We start from the raw sequence: 25,914 nt of genomic DNA on the forward strand, positions 1-25,914 counted from the left end.
CCCTTCCTCTGTACCTGTAGAACCAGTAATCTACCTATCCCTTCCTCTGTACCTGTCTGTAGAACCAGTAATCTACCTATCCCCTCCTCTGTACCTGTAGAACCAGTAATGTACCTATCCCCTCCTCTGTACCTGTCTGTAGAACCAGTAATCTACCTATCCTCTCCTCTGTACCTGTCTGTAGAACCAGTAATCTACCAATCCCCTCCTCTGTACCTGTCTGTAGAACCAGTAATCTACCTATCACTTCCTCTGTACCTGTAGAACCAGAAATCTGCCTATCCCTTCCTCTGTACCTGTCTGTAGAACCAGTAATCTACCAATCCCCTCCTCTGTACCTGTAGAACCAGTAATCTACCTACCCTTCCTCTGTACCTGTCTGTAGGACCAGTAATCTACCTGTCCCTTCCTCTGTACCTGTCTGTAGAACCAGTAATCTACCTATCCTCTCCTATGTACCTGTCTGTTGAACCAATAATCTTCCTATCCCCTCCTCTGTACCTGTCTGTAGGACCAGTAATCTACCTTTCCATTCCTCTGTACCTGTCTGTAGAACCAGTAATCTACCTATCCCCTCCTCTGTACCTGTAGAACCAGTAATCTACATATCCCTTCCTCTGTACCTGTCTGTAGAACCAGTAATCTACCTATCCTCTCCTCTGTACTTGTAGAACCAGTAATCTACCTATCCCTTCCTCTGTACCTGTAGAACCAGTAATCTACCTATCCCTTCCTCTGTACCTGTCTGTTGAACCAGTAATCTACCTATCCTCTCCTCTGTACCTGTAGAACCAGTAATCTACCTATCCCTTCCTCTGTACCTTTCTGTAGAACCAGTAATCTACCTATCCCCTCCTCTGTACCTGTCTGTATAACCAGTAATCTACCTATCCCCTCCACTGTACCTATAGAACCAGTAATCTACCTATCCCCTCCTCTGTACCTGTCTATACAAACAGTAATCTACCTATCCCCTCCTCTGTACCTGTCTGTAGAACCAGTAATCTACCTATCCCCTCCTCGGTACCTGTCTGAAGAAACCAGTAATCTACCTATCCTTCCCTCTGTACCTGTCTGTAGAACCAGTAATCTACCTATCCCTTCCTCTGTACCTGTCTGTAGAACCAGTAATCTACCTATCCCTTCCTCTGTACCTGTAGAACCAGTAATCTACCTATCCCTTCCTCTGTACCTGTCTGTAGAACCAGTAATTTACCTCTCCTCTCCTCTGTACCTGTAGAACCAGTAATCTACCTATCTCCTCCTTTGTACCTGTCTGTAGAACCAGTAATCTACCTATCCCTTCCTCTGTACCTGTCTGTAGAACCAGTAATCTACCTAACCCTTCATCTGTACCTGTCTGTAGAACCACTAATCTACCTATCCCCTCCTCTGTACCTGTCTGTAGACCCAGTAATCTACATTTCCCTTCCTCTGTACATGTAGAACCAGTAATCTACCGATCCCCTCCTCTGTACCTGTAGAACCAGTAATCTACCTATCCCTTCCTCTGTACCTGTAGAACGAGTAATCTACCTATCCCTTCCTCTGTACCTGTCTGTAGAACCAGTAATCTACCTATCCCCTCCTCTGTACCTGGAGAACCAGTAATCTACCTATCCCTTCATCTGTACCTGTCTGTAGAACCAGTAGTCTACCTATCCCCTCTTCTGTACCTGTAGAACCAGTAATCTATCTATCCACTCCTCTGTACCTGTCTGTAGAACCAGTAATCTACCTATCCTCTCCTCTGTACCTGTAGAACCAGTAATCTACCTATCCCTTCCTCTGTACCTGTAGAACCAGTAATCTACCTATCCCTTCCTCTGTACCTGTCTGTAGAACCAGTAATTTGCCTATCCCCTCTCTGTACCTGTAGAACCAGTAATCTACCTATCTCCTCATTTGTACCTGTCTGTAGAATCAGTAATCTACCTATCCCTTCCTCTGTACCTGTCTGTAGAACCAGTAATCTACCTATCCCTTCATCTGTACCTGTAGAACAAGAAATCTGCCTATTGCTTCCTCTGTACCTGTCTGTAGAACCAGTAATCTACCTATCCCCTCCTCTGTACCTGTAGAACCAGTAATCTACCTACCCTTCCTCTGTACCTGTCTGTAGATCCAGTAATCTACCTATCCCTTCCTCTGTACCTGTCTGTAGAACCAGTAATCTACCTATCCCTTCCTCTGTACTTGTCTGTTGAACCAGTAATCTACCTATCCTCTACTCTGTACCTGTAGAACCAGTAATCTACCTATCCCTTCCTATGTACCTGTAGGACCAGTAATCTACCTATCCCTTCCTCTGTACCTGTCTGTAGAACCAGTAATCTACCTATCCTCTCCTCTGTACCTGTAGAACCAGTAATCTACCTATCCCTTCCTCTGTACCTGTCTGTAGAACCAGTAATTTACCTCTCCTCTCCTCTGTACCTGTAGAACCAGTAATCTACCTATCTCCTCCTTTGTACCTGTCTGTAGAACCAGTAATCTACCTATCCCTTCCTCTGTACCTGTCTGTAGAACCAGTAATCTACCTAACCCTTCCTCTGTACCTGTCTGTAGAACCACTAATCTACCTATCCCCTCCTCTGTACCTGTCTGTAGACCCAGTAATCTACATTTCCCTTCCTCTGTACATGTAGAACCAGTAATCTACCGATCCCCTCCTCTGTACCTGTAGAACCAGTAATCTACCTATCCCTTCCTCTGTACCTGTAGAACGAGTAATCTACCTATCCCTTCCTCTGTACCTGTCTGTAGAACCAGTAATCTACCTATCCCCTCCTCTGTACCTGGAGAACCAGTAATCTACCTATCCCTTCATCTGTACCTGTCTGTAGAACCAGTAGTCTACCTATCCCCTCTTCTGTACCTGTAGAACCAGTAATCTATCTATCCACTCCTCTGTACCTGTCTGTAGAACCAGTAATCTACCTATCCTCTCCTCTGTACCTGTAGAACCAGTAATCTACCTATCCCTTCCTCTGTACCTGTAGAACCAGTAATCTACCTATCCCTTCCTCTGTACCTGTCTGTAGAACCAGTAATTTGCCTATCCCCTCTCTGTACCTGTAGAACCAGTAATCTACCTATCTCCTCATTTGTACCTGTCTGTAGAATCAGTAATCTACCTATCCCTTCCTCTGTACCTGTCTGTAGAACCAGTAATCTACCTATCCCTTCATCTGTACCTGTAGAACAAGAAATCTGCCTATTGCTTCCTCTGTACCTGTCTGTAGAACCAGTAATCTACCTATCCCCTCCTCTGTACCTGTAGAACCAGTAATCTACCTACCCTTCCTCTGTACCTGTCTGTAGATCCAGTAATCTACCTATCCCTTCCTCTGTACCTGTCTGTAGAACCAGTAATCTACCTATCCCTTCCTCTGTACTTGTCTGTTGAACCAGTAATCTACCTATCCTCTACTCTGTACCTGTAGAACCAGTAATCTACCTATCCCTTCCTATGTACCTGTAGGACCAGTAATCTACCTATCCCTTCCTCTGTACCTGTCTGTAGAACCAGTAATCTACCTATCCTCTCCTATGTACCTGTCTGTTGAACCAATAATCTTCCTATCCCCTCCTCTGTACCTGTCTGTAGGACCAGTAATCTACCTATCCATTCCTCTGTACCTGTCTGTAGAACCAGTAATCTACCTATCCCCTCCTCTGTACCTGTAGAACCAGTAATCTACATATCCCTTCCTCTGTACCTGTCTGTAGAACCAGTAATCTACCGATCCTCTCCTCTGTACCTGTAGAACCAGTAATCTACCTATCCCTTCTTCTGTACCTGTAGAACCAGTAATCTACCTATCCCTTCCTCTGTACCTGTCTGTTGAACCAGTAATCTACCTATCCTCTCCTCTGTACCTGTAGAACCAGTAATCTACCTATCCCTTCCTCTGTACCTTTCTGTAGAACCAGTAATCTACCTATCCCCTCCTCTGTACCTGTCTGTATAACCAGTAATCTACCTATCCCCTCCTCTGTACCTATAGAACCAGTAATCTACCTATCCCCTCCTCTGTACCTGTCTGTACAACCAGTAATCTACCTATCCCCTCCTCTGTACCTGTCTGTAGAACCAGTAATCTACCTATCCCCTCCTCGGTACCTGTCTGAAGAAACCAGTAATCTATCTATCCACTCCTCTGTACCTGTCTGTAGAACCAGTAATCTACCTATCCTCTCCTCTGTACCTGTAGAACCAGTAATCTACCTATCCCTTCCTCTGTACCTGTAGAACCAGTAATCTACCTATCCCTTCCTCTGTACCTGTCTGTAGAACCAGTAATTTACCTATCCCCTCTCTGTACCTGTAGAACCAGTAATCTACCTATCTCCTCATTTGTACCTGTCTGTAGAACCAGTAATCTACCTATCCCTTCCTCTGTACCTGTCTGTAGAACCAGTAATCTACCTATCCCTTCCTCTGTACCTGTAGAACCAGAAATCTGCCTATCCCTTCCTCTGTACCTGTCTGTAGAACCAGTAATCTACCTATCCCCTCCTCTGTACCTGTAGAACCAGTAATCTACCTACCCTTCCTCTGTACCTGTAGAACCAGTAATCTACCTATCCCTTCCTCTGTACCTGTAGAACCAGTAATCTACCTATCCCTTCCTCTGTACCTGTCTGTTGAACCAGTAATCTACCTATCCTCTCCTCTGTACCTGTAGAACCAGTAATCTACCTATCCCTTCCTCTGTACCTTTCTGTAGAACCAGTAATCTACCTATCCCCTCCTCTGTACCTGTCTGTATAACCAGTAATCTACCTTTCCCCTCCTCTGTACCTATAGAACCAGTAATCTACCTATCCCCTCCTCTGTACCTGTCTGTACAACCAGTAATCTACCTATCCCCTCCTCTGTACCTGTCTGTAGAACCAGTAATCTACCTATCCCCTCCTCTGTACCTGTCTGTAGAACCAGTAATCTACCTATCCCTTCCTCTGTACCTGTCTGTAGAACCAGTAATCTACCTATCCCTTCCTCTGTACCTGTAGAACCAGTAATCTACCTATCCCTTCCTCTGTACCTGTCTGTAGAACCAGTAATTTACCTCTCCTCTCCTCTGTACCTGTAGAACCAGTAATCTACCTATCTCCTCCTTTGTACCTGTCTGTAGAACCAGTAATCTACCTATCCCTTCCTCTGTACCTGTCTGTAGAACCAGTAATCTACCTAACCCTTCCTCTGTACCTGTCTGTAGAACCACTAATCTACCTATCCCCTCCTCTGTACCTGTCTGTAGACCCAGTAATCTACATTTCCCTTCCTCTGTACATGTAGAACCAGTAATCTACCGATCCCCTCCTCTGTACCTGTAGAACCAGTAATCTACCTATCCCTTCCTCTGTACCTGTAGAACGAGTAATCTACCTATCCCTTCCTCTGTACCTGTCTGTAGAACCAGTAATCTACCTATCCCCTCCTCTGTACCTTGTGAACCAGTAATCTACCTATCCCTTCATCTGTACCTGTCTGTAGAACCAGTAGTCTACCTATCCCCTCTTCTGTACCTGTAGAACCAGTAATCAATCTATCCACTCCTCTGTACCTGTCTGTAGAACCAGTAATCTACCTATCCTCTCCTCTGTACCTGTAGAACCAGTAATCTACCTATCCCTTCCTCTGTACCTGTAGAACCAGTAATCTACCTATCCCTTCCTCTGTACCTGTCTGTAGAACCAGTAATTTGCCTATCCCCTCTCTGTACCTGTAGAACCAGTAATCTACCTATCTCCTCCTTTGTACCTGTCTGTAGAACCAGTAATATACCTATCCCTTCCTCTGTACCTGTCTGTAGAACCAGTAATCTACCTAACCCTTCCTCTGTACCTGTCTGTAGAACCAGTAATCTACCTATCCCTTCCTCTGTACCTGTCTGTAGAACCAGTAATCTACCTAACCCTTCCTCTGTACCTGTCTGTAGAACCAGTAATCTACCTATCCCCTCCTCTGTACCTGTCTGTAGAACCAGTAATCTACCTATCCCTTCCACAGTACCTGTAGAACCAGTAATCTACCAATCCCCTCCTCTGTACCTGTAGAAGCAGTAATCTACCTATCCCTTCCTCTGTACCTGTAGAATGAGTAATCTACCTATCCCTTCCTCTGTACCTGTCTGTAGAACCAGTAATCTACCTATCCCCTCCTCTGTACCTGGAGATCCAGTAATCTACCTATCCCTTCCTCTGTACCTGTCTGTAGAACCAGTAATCTACCTATCCCCTCCTCTGTACCTGTAGAACCAGTAATCTATCTATCCACTCCTCTGTACCTGTCTGTAGAACCAGTAATCTACCTATCCTCTCCTCTGTACCTGTCTGTAGAACCAGTAATCTACCTATCCCCTCCTCTGTACCTGTCTGTAGAACCAGTAATCTACCTATCCCTTTCTCTGTACCTGTCTGTAGAACCAGTAATCTACCTATCCCCTCCTCTGTACCTGTCTGTAGAACCAGTAATCTACCTATCCCTTCCTCTGTACCTGTCTGTAGAACCAGTAATCTACCTATCCCCTCCTCTGTACCTGTCTGTAGAACCAGTAATCTACCTATCCCTTCCTCTGTACCTGTCTGTAGAACCAGTAATCTACCTATCCCTTCCACTGTACCTGTAGAAGCAGTAATCTACCTATCCCTTCCTCTCTACCTGTTTGTAGAACCAGTAATTTACCTATCCTCTCCTCTGTACCTGTAGAACCAGTAATCTACCAATCCCCTCCTCTGTACCTGTAGAACCAGTAATCTACCAATCCCCTCCTCTGTACCTGTAGAACCAGTAATCTACCTATCCCTTCCTCTGTACCTGTTGAACGAGTAATCTACCTATCCCTTCCTCTGTTCCTGTCTGTAGAACCAGTAATCTACCTATCCCCTCCTCTGTACCTGGAGAACCAGTAATCTACCTATCCCTTCCTCTGTACCTGTCTGTAGAACCAGAAATCTACCTATCCCCTCCTCTGTACCTGTAGAACCAGTAATCTATCTATCCACTCCTCTGTACCTGTCTGTAGAACCTGTAATCTACCTTTCCTCTCCTCTGTACCTGTCTCTAGAACCAGTAATCTACCTATCCCCTCCTCTGTACCTGTCTGTAGAACCAGTAATCGACCTATCCCTTCCTCTGTACCTGTCTGTTGAACCAGTAATCTACCTATCCCTTCCTCTGTACCTGTAGAACCAGTAATCTACCTATCCCTTCCTCTGTACCTGTAGAGGCAGTAATCTACCTATCCCTTCCTCTCTACCTGTTTGTAGAACCAGTAATTTACCTATCCTCTCCTCTGTACCTGTAGAACCAGTAATCTACCTATCTCCTCTTTTGGACCTGTCTGTAGAAGCAGTAATCTACCTATCCCTTCCTCTGTACCTGTCTGTAGAACCAGTAATCTACCTATCCTCTCCTCTGTACCTGTAGAACCAGTAATCTACCTATCCCTTCCTCTGTACCTGTAGAACCAGTAATCTACCTATCCCTTCCTCTGTACCTGTCTGTAGAACCAGTAATCTACCTATCCCCTCCTCTGTACCTGTAGAACCAGTAATGTACCTATCCCCTCCTCTGTACCTGTCTGTAGAACCAGTAATCTACCTATCACTTCCTCTGTACCTGTAGAACCAGAAATCTGCCTATCCCTTCCTCTGTACCTGTCTGTAGAACCAGTAATCTACCAATCCCCTCCTCTGTACCTGTAGAACCAGTAATCTACCTACCCTTCCTCTGTACCTGTCTGTAGGACCAGTAATCTACCTGTCCCTTCCTCTGTACCTGTCTGTAGAACCAGTAATCTACCTATCCTCTCCTATGTACCTGTCTGTTGAACCAATAATCTTCCTATCCCCTCCTCTGTACCTGTCTGTAGGACCAGTAATCTACCTTTCCATTCCTCTGTACCTGTCTGTAGAACCAGTAATCTACCTATCCCCTCCTCTGTACCTGTAGAACCAGTAATCTACATATCCCTTCCTCTGTACCTGTCTGTAGAACCAGTAATCTACCTATCCTCTCCTCTGTACTTGTAGAACCAGTAATCTACCTATCCCTTCCTCTGTACCTGTAGAACCAGTAATCTACCTATCCCTTCCTCTGTACCTGTCTGTTGAACCAGTAATCTACCTATCCTCTCCTCTGTACCTGTAGAACCAGTAATCTACCTATCCCTTCCTCTGTACCTTTCTGTAGAACCAGTAATCTACCTATCCCCTCCTCTGTACCTGTCTGTATAACCAGTAATCTACCTATCCCCTCCACTGTACCTATAGAACCAGTAATCTACCTATCCCCTCCTCTGTACCTGTCTATACAAACAGTAATCTACCTATCCCCTCCTCTGTACCTGTCTGTAGAACCAGTAATCTACCTATCCCCTCCTCGGTACCTGTCTGAAGAAACCAGTAATCTACCTATCCTTCCCTCTGTACCTGTCTGTAGAACCAGTAATCTACCTATCCCTTCCTCTGTACCTGTCTGTAGAACCAGTAATCTACCTATCCCTTCCTCTGTACCTGTAGAACCAGTAATCTACCTATCCCTTCCTCTGTACCTGTCTGTAGAACCAGTAATTTACCTCTCCTCTCCTCTGTACCTGTAGAACCAGTAATCTACCTATCTCCTCCTTTGTACCTGTCTGTAGAACCAGTAATCTACCTATCCCTTCCTCTGTACCTGTCTGTAGAACCAGTAATCTACCTAACCCTTCCTCTGTACCTGTCTGTAGAACCACTAATCTACCTATCCCCTCCTCTGTACCTGTCTGTAGACCCAGTAATCTACATTTCCCTTCCTCTGTACATGTAGAACCAGTAATCTACCGATCCCCTCCTCTGTACCTGTAGAACCAGTAATCTACCTATCCCTTCCTCTGTACCTGTAGAACGAGTAATCTACCTATCACTTCCTCTGTACCTGTCTGTAGAACCAGTAATCTACCTATCCCCTCCTCTGTACCTGGAGAACCAGTAATCTACCTATCCCTTCATCTGTACCTGTCTGTAGAACCAGTAGTCTACCTATCCCCTCTTCTGTACCTGTAGAACCAGTAATCTATCTATCCACTCCTCTGTACCTGTCTGTAGAACCAGTAATCTACCTATCCTCTCCTCTGTACCTGTAGAACCAGTAATCTACCTATCCCTTCCTCTGTACCTGTAGAACCAGTAATCTACCTATCCCTTCCTCTGTACCTGTCTGTAGAACCAGTAATTTGCCTATCCCCTCTCTGTACCTGTAGAACCAGTAATCTACCTATCTCCTCATTTGTACCTGTCTGTAGAACCAGTAATCTACCTATCCCTTCCTCTGTACCTGTCTGTAGAACCAGTAATCTACCTATCCCTTCATCTGTACCTGTAGAACAAGAAATCGGCCTATCCCTTCCTCTGTACCTGTCTGTAGAACCAGTAATCTACCTATCCCCTCCTCTGTACCTGTAGAACCAGTAATCTACCTACCCTTCCTCTGTACCTGTCTGTAGATCCAGTAATCTACCTATCCCTTCCTCTGTACCTGTCTGTAGAACCAGTAATCTACCTATCCCTTCCTCTGTACTTGTCTGTTGAACCAGTAATCTACCTATCCTCTACTCTGTACCTGTAGAACCAGTAATCTACCTATCCTCTCCTCTGTACTTGTAGAACCAGTAATCTACCTATCCCTTCCTCTGTACCTGTAGAACCAGTAATCTACCTATCCCTTCCTCTGTACCTGTCTGTTGAACCAGTAATCTACCTATCCTCTCCTCTGTACCTGTAGAACCAGTAATCTACCTATCCCTTCCTCTGTACCTTTCTGTAGAACCAGTAATCTACCTATCCCCTCCTCTGTACCTGTCTGTATAACCAGTAATCTACCTATCCCCTCCACTGTACCTATAGAACCAGTAATCTACCTATCCCCTCCTCTGTACCTGTCTATACAAACAGTAATCTACCTATCCCCTCCTCTGTACCTGTCTGTAGAACCAGTAATCTACCTATCCCCTCCTCGGTACCTGTCTGAAGAAACCAGTAATCTACCTATCCTTCCCTCTGTACCTGTCTGTAGAACCAGTAATCTACCTATCCCTTCCTCTGTACCTGTCTGTAGAACCAGTAATCTACCTATCCCTTCCTCTGTACCTGTAGAACCAGTAATCTACCTATCCCCTCCTCTGTACCTGTCTGTAGACCCAGTAATCTACATTTCCCTTCCTCTGTACATGTAGAACCAGTAATCTACCGATCCCCTCCTCTGTACCTGTAGAACCAGTAATCTACCTATCCCTTCCTCTGTACCTGTAGAACGAGTAATCTACCTATCACTTCCTCTGTACCTGTCTGTAGAACCAGTAATCTACCTATCCCCTCCTCTGTACCTGGAGAACCAGTAATCTACCTATCCCTTCATCTGTACCTGTCTGTAGAACCAGTAGTCTACCTATCCCCTCTTCTGTACCTGTAGAACCAGTAATCTATCTATCCACTCCTCTGTACCTGTCTGTAGAACCAGTAATCTACCTATCCTCTCCTCTGTACCTGTAGAACCAGTAATCTACCTATCCCTTCCTCTGTACCTGTAGAACCAGTAATCTACCTATCCCTTCCTCTGTACCTGTCTGTAGAACCAGTAATTTGCCTATCCCCTCTCTGTACCTGTAGAACCAGTAATCTACCTATCTCCTCATTTGTACCTGTCTGTAGAACCAGTAATCTACCTATCCCTTCCTCTGTACCTGTCTGTAGAACCAGTAATCTACCTATCCCTTCATCTGTACCTGTAGAACAAGAAATCTGCCTATCCCTTCCTCTGTACCTGTCTGTAGAACCAGTAATCTACCTATCCCCTCCTCTGTACCTGTAGAACCAGTAATCTACCTACCCTTCCTCTGTACCTGTCTGTAGATCCAGTAATCTACCTATCCCTTCCTCTGTACCTGTCTGTAGAACCAGTAATCTACCTATCCCTTCCTCTGTACTTGTCTGTTGAACCAGTAATCTACCTATCCTCTACTCTGTACCTGTAGAACCAGTAATCTACCTATCCCTTCCTATGTACCTGTAGGACCAGTAATCTACCTATCCCTTCCTCTGTACCTGTCTGTAGAACCAGTAATCTACCTATCCTCTCCTATGTACCTGTCTGTTGAACCAATAATCTTCCTATCCCCTCCTCTGTACCTGTCTGTAGGACCAGTAATCTACCTATCCATTCCTCTGTACCTGTCTGTAGAACCAGTAATCTACCTATCCCCTCCTCTGTACCTGTAGAACCAGTAATCTACATATCCCTTCCTCTGTACCTGTCTGTAGAACCAGTAATCTACCGATCCTCTCCTCTGTACCTGTAGAACCAGTAATCTACCTATCCCTTCCTCTGTACCTGTAGAACCAGTAATCTACCTATCCCTTCCTCTGTACCTGTCTGTTGAACCAGTAATCTACCTATCCTCTCCTCTGTACCTGTAGAACCAGTAATCTACCTATCCCTTCCTCTGTACCTTTCTGTAGAACCAGTAATCTACCTATCCCCTCCTCTGTACCTGTCTGTATAACCAGTAATCTACCTATCCCCTCCTCTGTACCTATAGAACCAGTAATCTACCTATCCCCTCCTCTGTACCTGTCTGTACAACCAGTAATCTACCTATCCCCTCCTCTGTACCTGTCTGTAGAACCAGTAATCTACCTATCCCCTCCTCGGTACCTGTCTGAAGAAACCAGTAATCTATCTATCCACTCCTCTGTACCTGTCTGTAGAACCAGTAATCTACCTATCCTCTCCTCTGTACCTGTAGAACCAGTAATCTACCTGTCCCTTCCTCTGTACCTGTAGAACCAGTAATCTACCTATCCCTTCCTCTGTACCTGTCTGTAGAACCAGTAATTTACCTATCCCCTCTCTGTACCTGTAGAACCAGTAATCTACCTATCTCCTCATTTGTACCTGTCTGTAGAACCAGTAATCTACCTATCCCTTCCTCTGTACCTGTCTGTAGAACCAGTAATCTACCTATCCCTTCCTCTGTACCTGTAGAACCAGAAATCTGCCTATCCCTTCCTCTGTACCTGTCTGTAGAACCAGTAATCTACCTATCCCCTCCTCTGTACCTGTAGAACCAGTAATCTACCTACCCTTCCTCTGTACCTGTAGAACCAGTAATCTACCTATCCCTTCCTCTGTACCTGTAGAACCAGTAATCTACCTATCCCTTCCTCTGTACCTGTCTGTTGAACCAGTAATCTACCTATCCTCTCCTCTGTACCTGTAGAACCAGTAATCTACCTATCCCTTCCTCTGTACCTTTCTGTAGAACCAGTAATCTACCTATCCCCTCCTCTGTACCTGTCTGTATAACCAGTAATCTACCTATCCCCTCCTCTGTACCTATAGAACCAGTAATCTACCTATCCCCTCCTCTGTACCTGTCTGTACAACCAGTAATCTACCTATCCCCTCCTCTGTACCTGTCTGTAGAACCAGTAATCTACCTATCCCCTCCTCTGTACCTGTCTGTAGAACCAGTAATCTACCTATCCCCTCCTCGGTACCTGTCTGAAGAAACCAGTAATCTACCTATCCTTCCCTCTGTACCTGTCTGTAGAACCAGTAATCTACCTATCCCTTCCTCTGTACCTGTCTGTAGAACCAGTAATCTACCTATCCCTTCCTCTGTACCTGTAGAACCAGTAATCTACCTATCCCTTCCTCTGTACCTGTCTGTAGAACCAGTAATTTACCTCTCCTCTCCTCTGTACCTGTAGAACCAGTAATCTACCTATCTCCTCCTTTGTACCTGTCTGTAGAACCAGTAATCTACCTATCCCTTCCTCTGTACCTGTCTGTAGAACCAGTAATCTACCTAACCCTTCCTCTGTACCTGTCTGTAGAACCACTAATCTACCTATCCCCTCCTCTGTACCTGTCTGTAGACCCAGTAATCTACATTTCCCTTCCTCTGTACATGTAGAACCAGTAATCTACCGATCCCCTCCTCTGTACCTGTAGAACCAGTAATCTACCTATCCCTTCCTCTGTACCTGTAGAACGAGTAATCTACCTATCCCTTCCTCTGTACCTGTCTGTAGAACCAGTAATCTACCTATCCCCTCCTCTGTACCTGGAGAACCAGTAATCTACCTATCCCTTCATCTGTACCTGTCTGTAGAACCAGTAGTCTACCTATCCCCTCTTCTGTACCTGTAGAACCAGTAATCTATCTATCCACTCCTCTGTACCTGTCTGTAGAACCAGTAATCTACCTATCCTCTCCTCTGTACCTGTAGAACCAGTAATCTACCTATCCCTTCCTCTGTACCTGTAGAACCAGTAATCTACCTATCCCTTCCTCTGTACCTGTCTGTAGAACCAGTAATTTGCCTATCCCCTCTCTGTACCTGTAGAACCAGTAATCTACCTATCTCCTCATTTGTACCTGTCTGTAGAACCAGTAATCTACTTATCCCTTCCTCTGTACCTGTCTGTAGAACCAGTAATCTACCTATCCCCTCCTCTGTACCTGTAGAACCAGTAATCTACCTACCCTTCCTCTGTACCTGTCTGTAGATCCAGTAATCTACCTATCCCTTCCTCTGTACCTGTCTGTAGAACCAGTAATCTACCTATCCCTTCCTCTGTACTTGTCTGTTGAACCAGTAATCTACCTATCCTCTACTCTGTACCTGTAGAACCAGTAATCTACCTATCCCTTCCTATGTACCTGTAGGACCAGTAATCTACCTATCCCTTCCTCTGTACCTGTCTGTAGAACCAGTAATCTACCTATCCTCTCCTATGTACCTGTCTGTTGAACCAATAATCTTCCTATCCCCTCCTCTGTACCTGTCTGTAGGACCAGTAATCTACCTATCCATTCCTCTGTACCTGTCTGTAGAACCAGTAATCTACCTATCCCCTCCTCTGTACCTGTAGAACCAGTAATCAACATATCCCTTCCTCTGTACCTGTCTGTAGAACCAGTAATCTACCGATTCTCTCCTCTGTACCTGTAGAACCAGTAATCTACCTATCCCTTCCTCTGTACCTGTAGAACCAGTAATCTACCTATCCCTTCCTCTGTACCTGTCTGTTGAACCAGTAATCTACCTATCCTCTCCTCTGTACCTGTAGAACCAGTAATCTACCTATCCCTTCCTCTGTACCTTTCTGTAGAACCAGTAATCTACCTATCCCCTCCTCTGTACCTGTCTGTATAACCAGTAATCTACCTATCCCCTCCTCTGTACCTATAGAACCAGTAATCTACCTATCCCCTCCTCTGTACCTGTCTGTACAACCAGTAATCTACCTATCCCCTCCTCTGTACCTGTCTGTAGAACCAGTAATCTACCTATCCCCTCCTCGGTACCTGTCTGAAGAAACCAGTAATCTATCTATCCACTCCTCTGTACCTGTCTGTAGAACCAGTAATCTACCTATCCTCTCCTCTGTACCTGTAGAACCAGTAATCTACCTATCCCTTCCTCTGTACCTGTAGAACCAGTAATCTACCTATCCCTTCCTCTGTACCTGTCTGTAGAACCAGTAATTTACCTATCCCCTCTCTGTACCTGTAGAACCAGTAATCTACCTATCTCCTCATTTGTACCTGTCTGTAGAACCAGTAATCTACCTATCCCTTCCTCTGTACCTGTCTGTAGAACCAGTAATCTACCTATCCCTTCCTCTGTACCTGTAGAACCAGAAATCTGCCTATCCCTTCCTCTGTACCTGTCTGTAGAACCAGTAATCTACCTATCCCCTCCTCTGTACCTGTAGAACCAGTAATCTACCTACCCTTCCTCTGTACCTGTAGAACCAGTAATCTACCTATCCCTTCCTCTGTACCTGTAGAACCAGTAATCTACCTATCCCTTCCTCTGTACCTGTCTGTTGAACCAGTAATCTACCTATCCTCTCCTCTGTACCTGTAGAACCAGTAATCTACCTATCCCTTCCTCTGTACCTTTCTGTAGAACCAGTAATCTACCTATCCCCTCCTCTGTACCTGTCTGTATAACCAGTAATCTACCTATCCCCTCCTCTGTACCTATAGAACCAGTAATCTACCTATCCCCTCCTCTGTACCTGTCTGTACAACCAGTAATCTACCTATCCCCTCCTCTGTACCTGTCTGTAGAACCAGTAATCTACCTATCCCCTCATCGGTACCTGTCTGAAGAAACCAGTAATCTACCTATCCCTTCCTCTGTACCTGTCTGTAGAACCAGTAATCTACCTATCCCTTCCTCTGTACCTGTCTGTAGAACCAGTAATCTACCTATCCCTTCCTCTGTACCTGTAGAACCAGTAATCTACCTATCCCTTCCTCTGTACCTGTCTGTAGAACCAGTAATTTACCTCTCCTCTCCTCTGTACCTGTAGAACCAGTAATCTACCTATCTCCTCCTTTGTACCTGTCTGTAGAACCAGTAATCTACCTATCCCTTCCTCTGTACCTGTCTGTAGAACCAGTAATCTACCTAACCCTTCCTCTGTACCTGTCTGTAGAACCACTAATCTACCTATCCCCTCCTCTGTACCTGTCTGTAGAACCAGTAATCTACATATCCCTTCCTCTGTACATGTAGAACCAGTAATCTACCAATCCCCTCCTCTGTACCTGTAGAACCAGTAATCTACCTATCCCTTCCTCTGTACCTGTAGAACGAGTAATCTACCTATCCCTTCCTCTGTACCTGTCTGTAGAACCAGTAATCTACCTATCCCCTCCTCTGTACCTGGAGAACCAGTAATCTACCTATCCCTTCCTCTGTACCTGTCTGTAGAATCAGTAATCTACCTATCCCCTCCTCTGTACCTGTAGAACCAGTAATCTATCTATCCACTCCTCTGTACCTGTCTGTAGAACCAGTAATCTACCTATCCTCTCCTCTGTACCTGTAGAACCAGTAATCTACCTATCCCTTCCTCTGTACCTGTAGAACCAGTAATATACCTATCCCTTCCTCTGTACCTGTCTGTTGAACCAGTAATCTACCTATCCCCTCCTCTGTTCCTGTCTGTAGGACCAGTAATCTACCTATCCCTTCCTCTGTACCTGTCTGTAGAACCAGTAATCTACCTATCCCTTCCTCTGTACCTGTCTGTAGAACCAGTAATCTACCTATCCTCTCCTCTGTACCTGTAGAACCAGTAATCTACCTATCCCTTCCTCTGTACCTGTCTGTAGAACCAGTAATCTACCTATCCCTTCCTCTGTACCTGTCTGTAGAACCAGTAATCTACCTATCCCTTCCTCTGTACCTGTAGAACCAGTAATCTACCTATCCCCTCCTCTGTACCTGTCTGTTGAACCAGTAATCTACTTATCCTCTCCTCTGTACCTGTAGAACCAGTAATCTACCTATCCCTTCCTCTGTACCTGTAGAACCAGTAATATACCTATCCCCTCCTCTGTACCTGTCTGTACAACCAGTAATCTACCTATCCCCTCCTCTGTACCTGTCTGTAGAACCAGTAATCTACCTATCCCCTCCTCGGTACCTGTCTGAAGAAACCAGTAATCTACCTATCCTCTCCTATGTACCTGTCTGTTGAACCAGTAATCTACCTATCCATTCCTCTGTACCTGTAGAACCAGTAATCTACATATCCCTTCCACAGTACCTGTAGAACCAGTAATCTACCAATCCCCTCCTCTGTACCTGTAGAAGCAGTAATCTACCTATCCCTTCCTCTGTACCTGTAGAATGAGTAATCTACCTATCCCTTCCTCTGTACCTGTCTGTAGAACCAGTAATCTACCTATCCCCTCCTCTGTACCTGGATAACCAGTAATCTACCTATCCCTTCCTCTGTACCTGTCTGTAGAACCAGTAATCTACCTATCCCTTCCTCTGTACCTGTCTGTTGAACCAGTAATCTGCCTATCCCTTCCTCTGTACCTGTAGAACCAGTAATCTACCTATCCTTTCCTCTGTACCTGTAGAAGCAGTAATCTACCTATCCCTTCCTCTCTACCTGTTTGTAGAACCAGTAATTTACCTATCCTCTCCTCTGTACCTGTAGAACCAGTAATCTACCAATCCCCTCCTCTGTACCTGTAGAACCAGTAATCTACCAATCCCCTCCTCTGTACCTGGAGAACCAGTAATCTACCTATCCCTTCCTCTGTACCTGTCTGTAGAACCAGTAATCTACCTATCTCCTCCTTTGTACCTGTCTGTAGAACCAGTAATATACCTATCCCTTCCTCTGTACCTGTCTGTAGAACCAGTAATCTACCTAACCCTTCCTCTGTACCTGTCTGTAGAACCAGTATCTACCTATCCCTTCCTCTGTACCTGTCTGTAGAACCAGTAATCGACCTATCCCCTCCTCTGTACCTGTAGAACCAGTAATCTATCTATCCACTCCTCTGTACCTGTCTGTAGAACCAGTAATCTACCTATCCTCACCTCTGTACCTGTCTGTAGAACCAGTAATCTACCTATCCCCTCCTCTGTACCTGTCTGTAGAACCAGTAATCTACCTATCCCTTCCTCTGTACCTGTCTGTTGAACCAGTAATCTGCCTATCCCTTCCTCTGTACCTGTAGAACCAGTAATCTACCTATCCCTTCCTCTGTACCTGTAGAAGCAGTAATCTACCTATCCCTTCCTCTCTACCTGTCTGTACAACCAGTAATCTACCTATCCCCTCCTCTGTACCTGTCTGTAGAACCAGTAATCTACCTATCCCCTCCTCGGTACCTGTCTGAAGAAACCAGTAATCTACCTATCCTCTCCTATGTACCTGTCTGTTGAACCAGTAATCTACCTATCCATTCCTCTGTACCTGTAGAACCAGTAATCTACATATCCCTTCCACAGTACCTGTAGAACCAGTAATCTACCAATCCCCTCCTCTGTACCTGTAGAAGCAGTAATCTACCTATCCCTTCCTCTGTACCTGTAGAATGAGTAATCTACCTATCCCTTCCTCTGTACCTGTCTGTAGAACCAGTAATCTACCTATCCCCTCCTCTGTACCTGGATAACCAGTAATCTACCTATCCCTTCCTCTGTACCTGTCTGTAGAACCAGTAATTGACCTATCCCCTCCTCTGTACCTGTAGAACCAGTAATCTATCTATCCACTCCTCTGTACCTGTCTGTAGAACCAGTAATCTACCTATCCTCACCTCTGTACCTGTCTGTAGAACCAGTAATCTACCTATCCCCTCCTCTGTACCTGTCTGTAGAACCAGTAATCTACCTATCCCTTCCTCTGTACCTGTCTGTAGAACCAGTAATCTACCTATCCCTTCCTCTGTACCTGTCTGTTGAACCAGTAATCTGCCTATCCCTTCCTCTGTACCTGTAGAACCAGTAATCTACCTATCCTTTCCTCTGTACCTGTAGAAGCAGTAATCTACCTATCCCTTCCTCTCTACCTGTTTGTAGAACCAGTAATTTACCTATCCTCTCCTCTGTACCTGTAGAACCAGTAATCTACCAATCCCCTCCTCTGTACCTGTAGAACCAGTAATCTACCAATCCCCTCCTCTGTACCTGTAGAACCAGTAATCTACCTATCCCTTCCTCTGTACCTGTTGAACGAGTAATCTACCTATCCCTTCCTCTGTTCCTGTCTGTAGAACCAGTCATCTACCTATCCCCTCCTCTGTACCTGGAGAACCAGTAATCTACCTATCCCTTCCTCTGTACCTGTCTGTAGAACCAGTAATCTACCTATCTCCTCCTTTGTACCTGTCTGTAGAACCAGTAATATACCTATCCCTTCCTCTGTACCTGTCTGTAGAACCAGTAATCTACCTAACCCTTCCTCTGTACCTGTCTGTAGAACCAGTATCTACCTATCCCTTCCTCTGTACCTGTCTGTAGAACCAGTAATCGACCTATCCCCTCCTCTGTACCTGTAGAACCAGTAATCTATCTATCCACTCCTCTGTACCTGTCTGTAGAACCAGTAATCTACCTATCCTCACCTCTGTACCTGTCTGTAGAACCAGTAATCTACCTATCCCCTCCTCTGTACCTGTCTGTAGAACCAGTAATCTACCTATCCCTTCCTCTGTACCTGTCTGTTGAACCAGTAATCTGCCTATCCCTTCCTCTGTACCTGTAGAACCAGTAATCTACCTATCCCTTCCTCTGTACCTGTAGAAGCAGTAATCTACCTATCCCTTCCTCTCTACCTGTTTGTAGAACCAGTAATTTACCTATCCTCTCCTCTGTACCTGTAGAACCAGTAATCTACCAATCCCCTCCTCTGTACCTGTAGAACCAGTAATCTACCAATCCCCTCCTCTGTACCTGTAGAACCAGTAATCTACCTATCCCTTCCTCTGTACCTGTTGAACGAGTAATCTACCTATCCCTTCCTCTGTTCCTGTCTGTAGAACCAGTAATCTACCTATCCCCTCCTCTGTACCTGGAGAACCAGTAATCTACCTATCCCTTCCTCTGTACCTGTCTGTAGAACCAGTAATCTACCTATCTCCTCCTTTGTACCTGTCTGTAGAACCAGTAATATACCTATCCCTTCCTCTGTACCTGTTTGTAGAACCAGTAATCTACCTAACCCTTCCTCTGTACCTGTCTGTAGAACCAGTAATCTACCTATCCCTTCCTCTGTACCTGTCTGTAGAACCAGTAATCTACCTAACCCTTCATCTGTACCTGTCTGTAGAACCAGTAATCTACCTATCCCCTCCTCTGTACCTGTCTGTAGAACCAGTAATCTACCTATCCCTTCCTCTGTACCTGTAGAACCAGTAATCTACCAATCCCCTCCTCTGTACCTGTAGAACCAGTAATCTACCAATCCCCTCCTCTGTACCTTTAGAACCAGTAATCTACCTATCCCTTCCTTTGTACCTGTTGAACGAGTAATCTATCTATCCACTCCTCTGTTCCTGTCTGTAGAACCAGTAATCTACCTATCCCCTCCTCTGTACCTGGAGAACCAGTAATCTACCTATCCCTTCCTCTGTACCTGTCTGTAGAACCAGTAATCTACCTATCTCCTCCTTTGTACCTGTCTGTAGAACCAGTAATATACCTATCCCTTCCTCTGTACCTGTTTGTAGAACCAGTAATCTACCTAACCCTTCCTCTGTACCTGTCTGTAGAACCAGTAATCTACCTATCCCTTCCTCTGTACCTGTCTGTTGAACCAGTAATCTACCTAACCCTTCCTCTGTACCTGTCTGTAGAACCAGTAATCTACCTATCCCCTCCTCTGTACCTGTCTGTAGAACCAGTAATCTACCTATCCCTTCCTCTGTACCTGTAGAACCAGTAATCTACCAATCCCCTCCTCTGTACCTGTAGAACCAGTAATCTACCAATCCCCTCCTCTGTACCTTTAGAACCAGTAATCTACCTATCCCTTCCTCTGTACCTGTTGAACGAGTAATCTATCTATCCACTCCTCTGTACCTGGAGAACCAGTAATCTACCTATCCCTTCCTCTGTTCCTGTCTGTAGAACCAGTAATCTACCTATCCACTCCTCTGTACCTGGAGAACCAGTAATCTACCTATCCCTTCCTCTGTACCTGTCTGTAGAACCAGTAATCTACCTATCCCCTCCTCTGTACCTGTAGAACCAGTAATCTATCTATCCACTCCTCTATACCTGTCTGTAGAACCTGTAATCTACCTTTCCTCTCCTCTGTACCTGTCTCTAGAACCAGTAATCTACCTATCCCCTCCTCTGTACCTGTCTGTAGAACCAGTAATCGACCTATCCCTTCCTCTGTACCTGTCTGTAGAACCAGTAATCTACCTATCCCTTCCTCTTTACCTGTCTGTTGAACCAGTAATCTACCTATCCCTTTCTCTGTACCTGTAGAACCAGTAATCTACCTATCCCTTCCTCTGTACCTGTAGAGGCAGTAATCTACCTATCCCTTCCTCTCTAACTGTTTGTAGAACCAGTAATTTACCTATCCTCTCCTATGTACCTGTAGAACCAGTAATCTACCTATCTCCTCCTTTGGACCTGTCTGTAGAAGCAGTAATCTACCTATCCCTTCCTCTGTACCTGTCTGTAGAACCAGTAATCTACCTATCCTCTCCTCTGTACCTGTAGAACCAGTAATCTACCTATCCCTTCCTCTGTACCTGTAGAACCAGTAATCTACCTATCCCTTCCTCTGTACCTGTCTGTAGAACCAGTAATCTACCTATCCCCTCCTCTGTACCTGTAGAACCAGTAATGTACCTATCCCCTCCTCTGTACCTGTCTGTAGAACCAGTAATCTACCTATCCTCTCCTCTGTACCTGTCTGTAGAACCAGTAATCTACCAATCCCCTCCTCTGTACCTGTCTGTAGAACCAGTAATCTACCTATCCCTTCCTCTGTACCGGTAGAACCAGTAATCAACCTATTCCTTCCTCTGTACCTGTAGAACCAGTAATCTACCTATCCCTTCCTCTGTACCTGTCTGTAGAACCAGTAATTTACCTATCCCCTCCTCTGTTCCCGTAGAACCAGTAATCTACCTATCTCCTCCTTTGTACCTGTCTGTAGAACCAGTAATCTACCGATCCCTTCCTCTGTACCTGTCTGTAGAACTAGTAATCTACCTATCCCTTTTTCTGTACCTGTAGAACCAGTAATCTACCTATTCCTTCCTCTGTACCTGTAGAACCAGTAATCTACCTATCCTTTCCTCTGTACCTGTCATTAGAACCAGTAATCTACCTATCCCTTCCTCTGTACCTGTAGAACCAGTAATCTACCTATCCTCTCCTCTGTACCTGTAGAACCAGTAATCTACCTATCCCTTCCTCTGTACCTGTAGAACCAGTAATCTACCTATCCCTTCCTCTGTACCTGTCTGTAGAACCAGTAATCTACCTATCCCCTCCTCTGTACCTGTAGAACCAGTAATGTACCTATCCCCTCCTCTGTACCTGTCTGTAGAACCAGTAATCTACCTATCCTCTCCTCTGTACCTGTCTGTAGAACCAGTAATCTACCAATCCCCTCCTCTGTACCTGTCTGTAGAACCAGTAATCTACCTATCCCTTCCTCTGTACCGGTAGAACCAGTAATCAACCTATCCCTTCCTCTGTACCTGTAGAACCAGTAATCTACCTATCCCTTCCTCTGTACCTGTCTGTAGAACCAGTAATTTACCTATCCCCTCCTCTGTTCCTGTAGAACCAGTAATCTACCTATCTCCTCCTTTGTACCTGTCTGTAGAACCAGTAATCTACCGATCCCTTCCTCTGTACCTGTCTGTAGAGCTAGTAATCTACCTATCCCTTTTTCTGTACCTGTAGAACCAGTAATCTACCTATTCCTTCCTCTGTACCTGTAGAACCAGTAATCTACCTATCCTTTCCTCTGTACCTGTCATTAGAACCAGTAATCTACCTATCCCTTCCTCTGTACCTGTAGAACCAGTAATCTACCTATCCCTTCCTCTGTACCTGTCTGTAGAAACAGTAATCTACCTATCCCTTCCTCTGTACCTGTAGAACCAGTATTCTACCTATCCCTTCCATTGTAAATGTCTGTAGAACCAGTAATCTACCTATCCCCTCCTCTGTACCTGTAGAACCAGTAATCTATCTATCCACTCCTCTGTACCTGTCTGTAGAACCAGTAGTCTACCTATCCTCTCCTCTGTACCTGTCTGTAGAACCAGTAATCTACCTATCCCCTCCTCTGTACCTGTCTGTAGAACCAGTAATCTACCTATCCCTTCCTCTGTACCTGTCTGTAGAACCAGTAATCTACCTATCCCTTCCACTGTACCTGTAGAAGCAGTAATCTACCTATCCCTTCCTCTCTACCTGTTTGTAGAACCAGTAATATACCTATCCTCTCCTCTGTACCTGTAGAACCAGTAATCTACCAATCCCCTCCTCTGTACCTGTAGAACCAGTAATCTACCAATCCCCTCCTCTGTACCTGTAGAACCAGTAATCTACCTATCCCTTCCTCTGTACCTGTTGAACGAGTAATCTATCTATCCACTCCTCTGTTCCTGTCTGTAGAACCAGTAATCTACCTATCCACTCCTCTGTACCTGGAGAACCAGTAATCTACCTATCCCTTCCTCTGTACCTGTTTGTAGAACCAGTAATCTACCTAACCCTTCCTCTGTACCTGTCTGTAGAACCAGTAATCTACCTATCCCTTCCTCTGTACCTGTCTGTAGAACCAGTAATCTACCTAACCCTTCCCATGTACCTGTCTGTAGAACCAGTAATCTACCTATCCCCTCCTCTGTACCTGTCTGTAGAACCAGTAATCTACCTATCCCTTCCTCTGTACCTGTAGAACCAGTAATCTACCAATCTCCTCCTCTGTACCTGTAGAACCAGTAATCTACCAATCCCCTCCTCTGTACCTTTAGAACCAGTAATCTACCTATCCCTTCCTCTGTACCTGTTGAACGAGTAATCTATCTATCCACTCCTCTGTTCCTGTCTGTAGAACCAGTAATCTACCTATCCACTCCTCTGTACCTGGAGAACCAGTAATCTACCTATCCCTTCCTCTGTACCTGTCTGTAGAACCAGTAATCTACCTATCCCCTCCTCTGTACCTGTAGAACCAGTAATCTATCTATCCACTCCTCTGTACCTGTCTGTAGAACCTGTAATCTACCTTTCCTCTCCTCTGTACCTGTCTCTAGAACCAGTAATCTACCTATCCCCTCCTCTGTACCTGTCTGTAGAACCAGTAATCGACCTATCCCTTCCTCTGTACCTGTCTGTAGAACCAGTAATCTACCTATCCCTTCCTCTGTACCTGTCTGTTGAACCAGTAATCTACCTATCCCTTTCTCTGTACCTGTAGAACCAGTAATCTACCTATCCCTTCCTCTGTACCTGTAGAGGCAGTAATCTACATATCCCTTCCTCTCTAACTGTTTGTAGAACCAGTAATTTACCTATCCTCTCCTATGTACCTGTAGAACCAGTAATCTACCTATCTCCTCCTTTGGACCTGTCTGTAGAAGCAGTAATCTACCTATCCCTTCCTCTGTACCTGTCTGTAGAACCAGTAATCTACCTATCCTCTCCTCTGTACCTGTAGAACCAGTAATCTACCTATCCCTTCCTCTGTACCTGTAGAACCAGTAATCTACCTATCCCTTCCTCTGTACCTGTCTGTAGAACCAGTAATCTACCTATCCCCTCCTCTGTACCTGTAGAACCAGTAATGTACCTATCCATTCCTCTGTACCTGTCTGTAGAACCAGTAATCTACCTATCCTCTCCTCTGTACCTGTCTGTAGAACCAGTAATCTACCAATCCCCTCCTCTGTACCTGTCTGTAGAACCAGTAATCTACCTATCCCTTCCTCTGTACCGGTAGAACCAGTAATCAACCTATTCCTTCCTCTGTACCTGTAGAACCAGTAATCTACCTATCCCTTCCTCTGTACCTGTCTGTAGAACCAGTAATTTACCTATCCCCTCCTCTGTTCCTGTAGAACCAGTAATCTACCTATCTCCTCCTTTGTACCTGTCTGTAGAACCAGTAATCTACCGATCCCTTCCTCTGTACCTGTCTGTAGAACTAGTAATCTACCTATCCCTTTTTCTGTACCTGTAGAACCAGTAATCTACCTATTCCTTCCTCTGTACCTGTAGAACCAGTAATCTACCTATCCTTTCCTCTGTACCTGTCATTAGAACCAGTAATCTACCTATCCCTTCCTCTGTACCTGTAGAACCAGTAATCTACCTATCCTCTCCTCTGTACCTGTAGAACCAGTAATCTACCTATCCCTTCCTCTGTACCTGTAGAACCAGTAATCTACCTATTCCTTCCTCTGTACCTGTCTGTAGAACCAGTAATCTACCTATCCCCTCCTCTGTACCTGTAGAACCAGTAATGTACCTATCCCCTCCTCTGTACCTGTCTGTAGAACCAGTAATCTACCTATCCTCTCCTCTGTACCTGTCTGTAGAACCAGTAATCTACCAATCCCCTCCTCTGTACCTGTCTGTAGAACCAGTAATCTACCTATCCCTTCCTCTGTACCGGTAGAACCAGTAATCAACCTATCCCTTCCTCTGTACCTGTAGAACCAGTAATCTACCTATCCCTTCCTCTGTACCTGTCTGTAGAACCAGTAATTTACCTATCCCCTCCTCTGTTCCTGTAGAACCAGTAATCTACCTATCTCCTCCTTTGTACCTGTCTGTAGAACCAGTAATCTACCGATCCCTTCCTCTGTACCTGTCTGTAGAACTAGTAATCTACCTATCCCTTTTTCTGTACCTGTAGAACCAGTAATCTACCTATTCCTTCCTCTGTACCTGTAGAACCAGTAATCTACCTATCCTTTCCTCTGTACCTGTCATTAGAACCAGTAATCTACCTATCCCTTCCTCTGTACCTGTAGAACCAGTAATCTACCTATCCCTTCCTCTGTACCTGTCTGTAGAAACAGTAATCTACCTATCCCTTCCTCTGTACCTGTCTGTAGAACCAGTAATCTACCTAACCCTTCCCATGTACCTGTCTGTAGAACCAGTAATCTACCTATCCCCTCCTCTGTACCTGTCTGTAGAACCAGTAATCTACCTATCCCTTCCTCTGTACCTGTAGAACCAGTAATCTACCAATCCCCTCCTCTGTACCTGTAGAACCAGTAATCTACCAATCCCCTCCTCTGTACCTTTAGAACCAGTAATCTACCTATCCCTTCCTCTGTACCTGTTGAACGAGTAATCTATCTATCCACTCCTCTGTTCCTGTCTGTAGAACCAGTAATCTACCTATCCACTCCTCTGTACCTGGAGAACCAGTAATCTACCTATCCCTTCCTCTGTACCTGTCTGTAGAACCAGTAATCTACCTATCCCCTCCTCTGTACCTGTAGAACCAGTAATCTATCTATCCACTCCTCTGTACCTGTCTGTAGAACCTGTAATCTACCTTTCCTCTCCTCTGTACCTGTCTCTAGAACCAGT

Source organism: Salmo salar, chromosome 01, assembly GCF_965601325.2.
Source record: "Salmo salar chromosome 01, fSalSal1, whole genome shotgun sequence".
Lineage (NCBI taxonomy): Eukaryota > Metazoa > Chordata > Actinopteri > Salmoniformes > Salmonidae > Salmo > Salmo salar.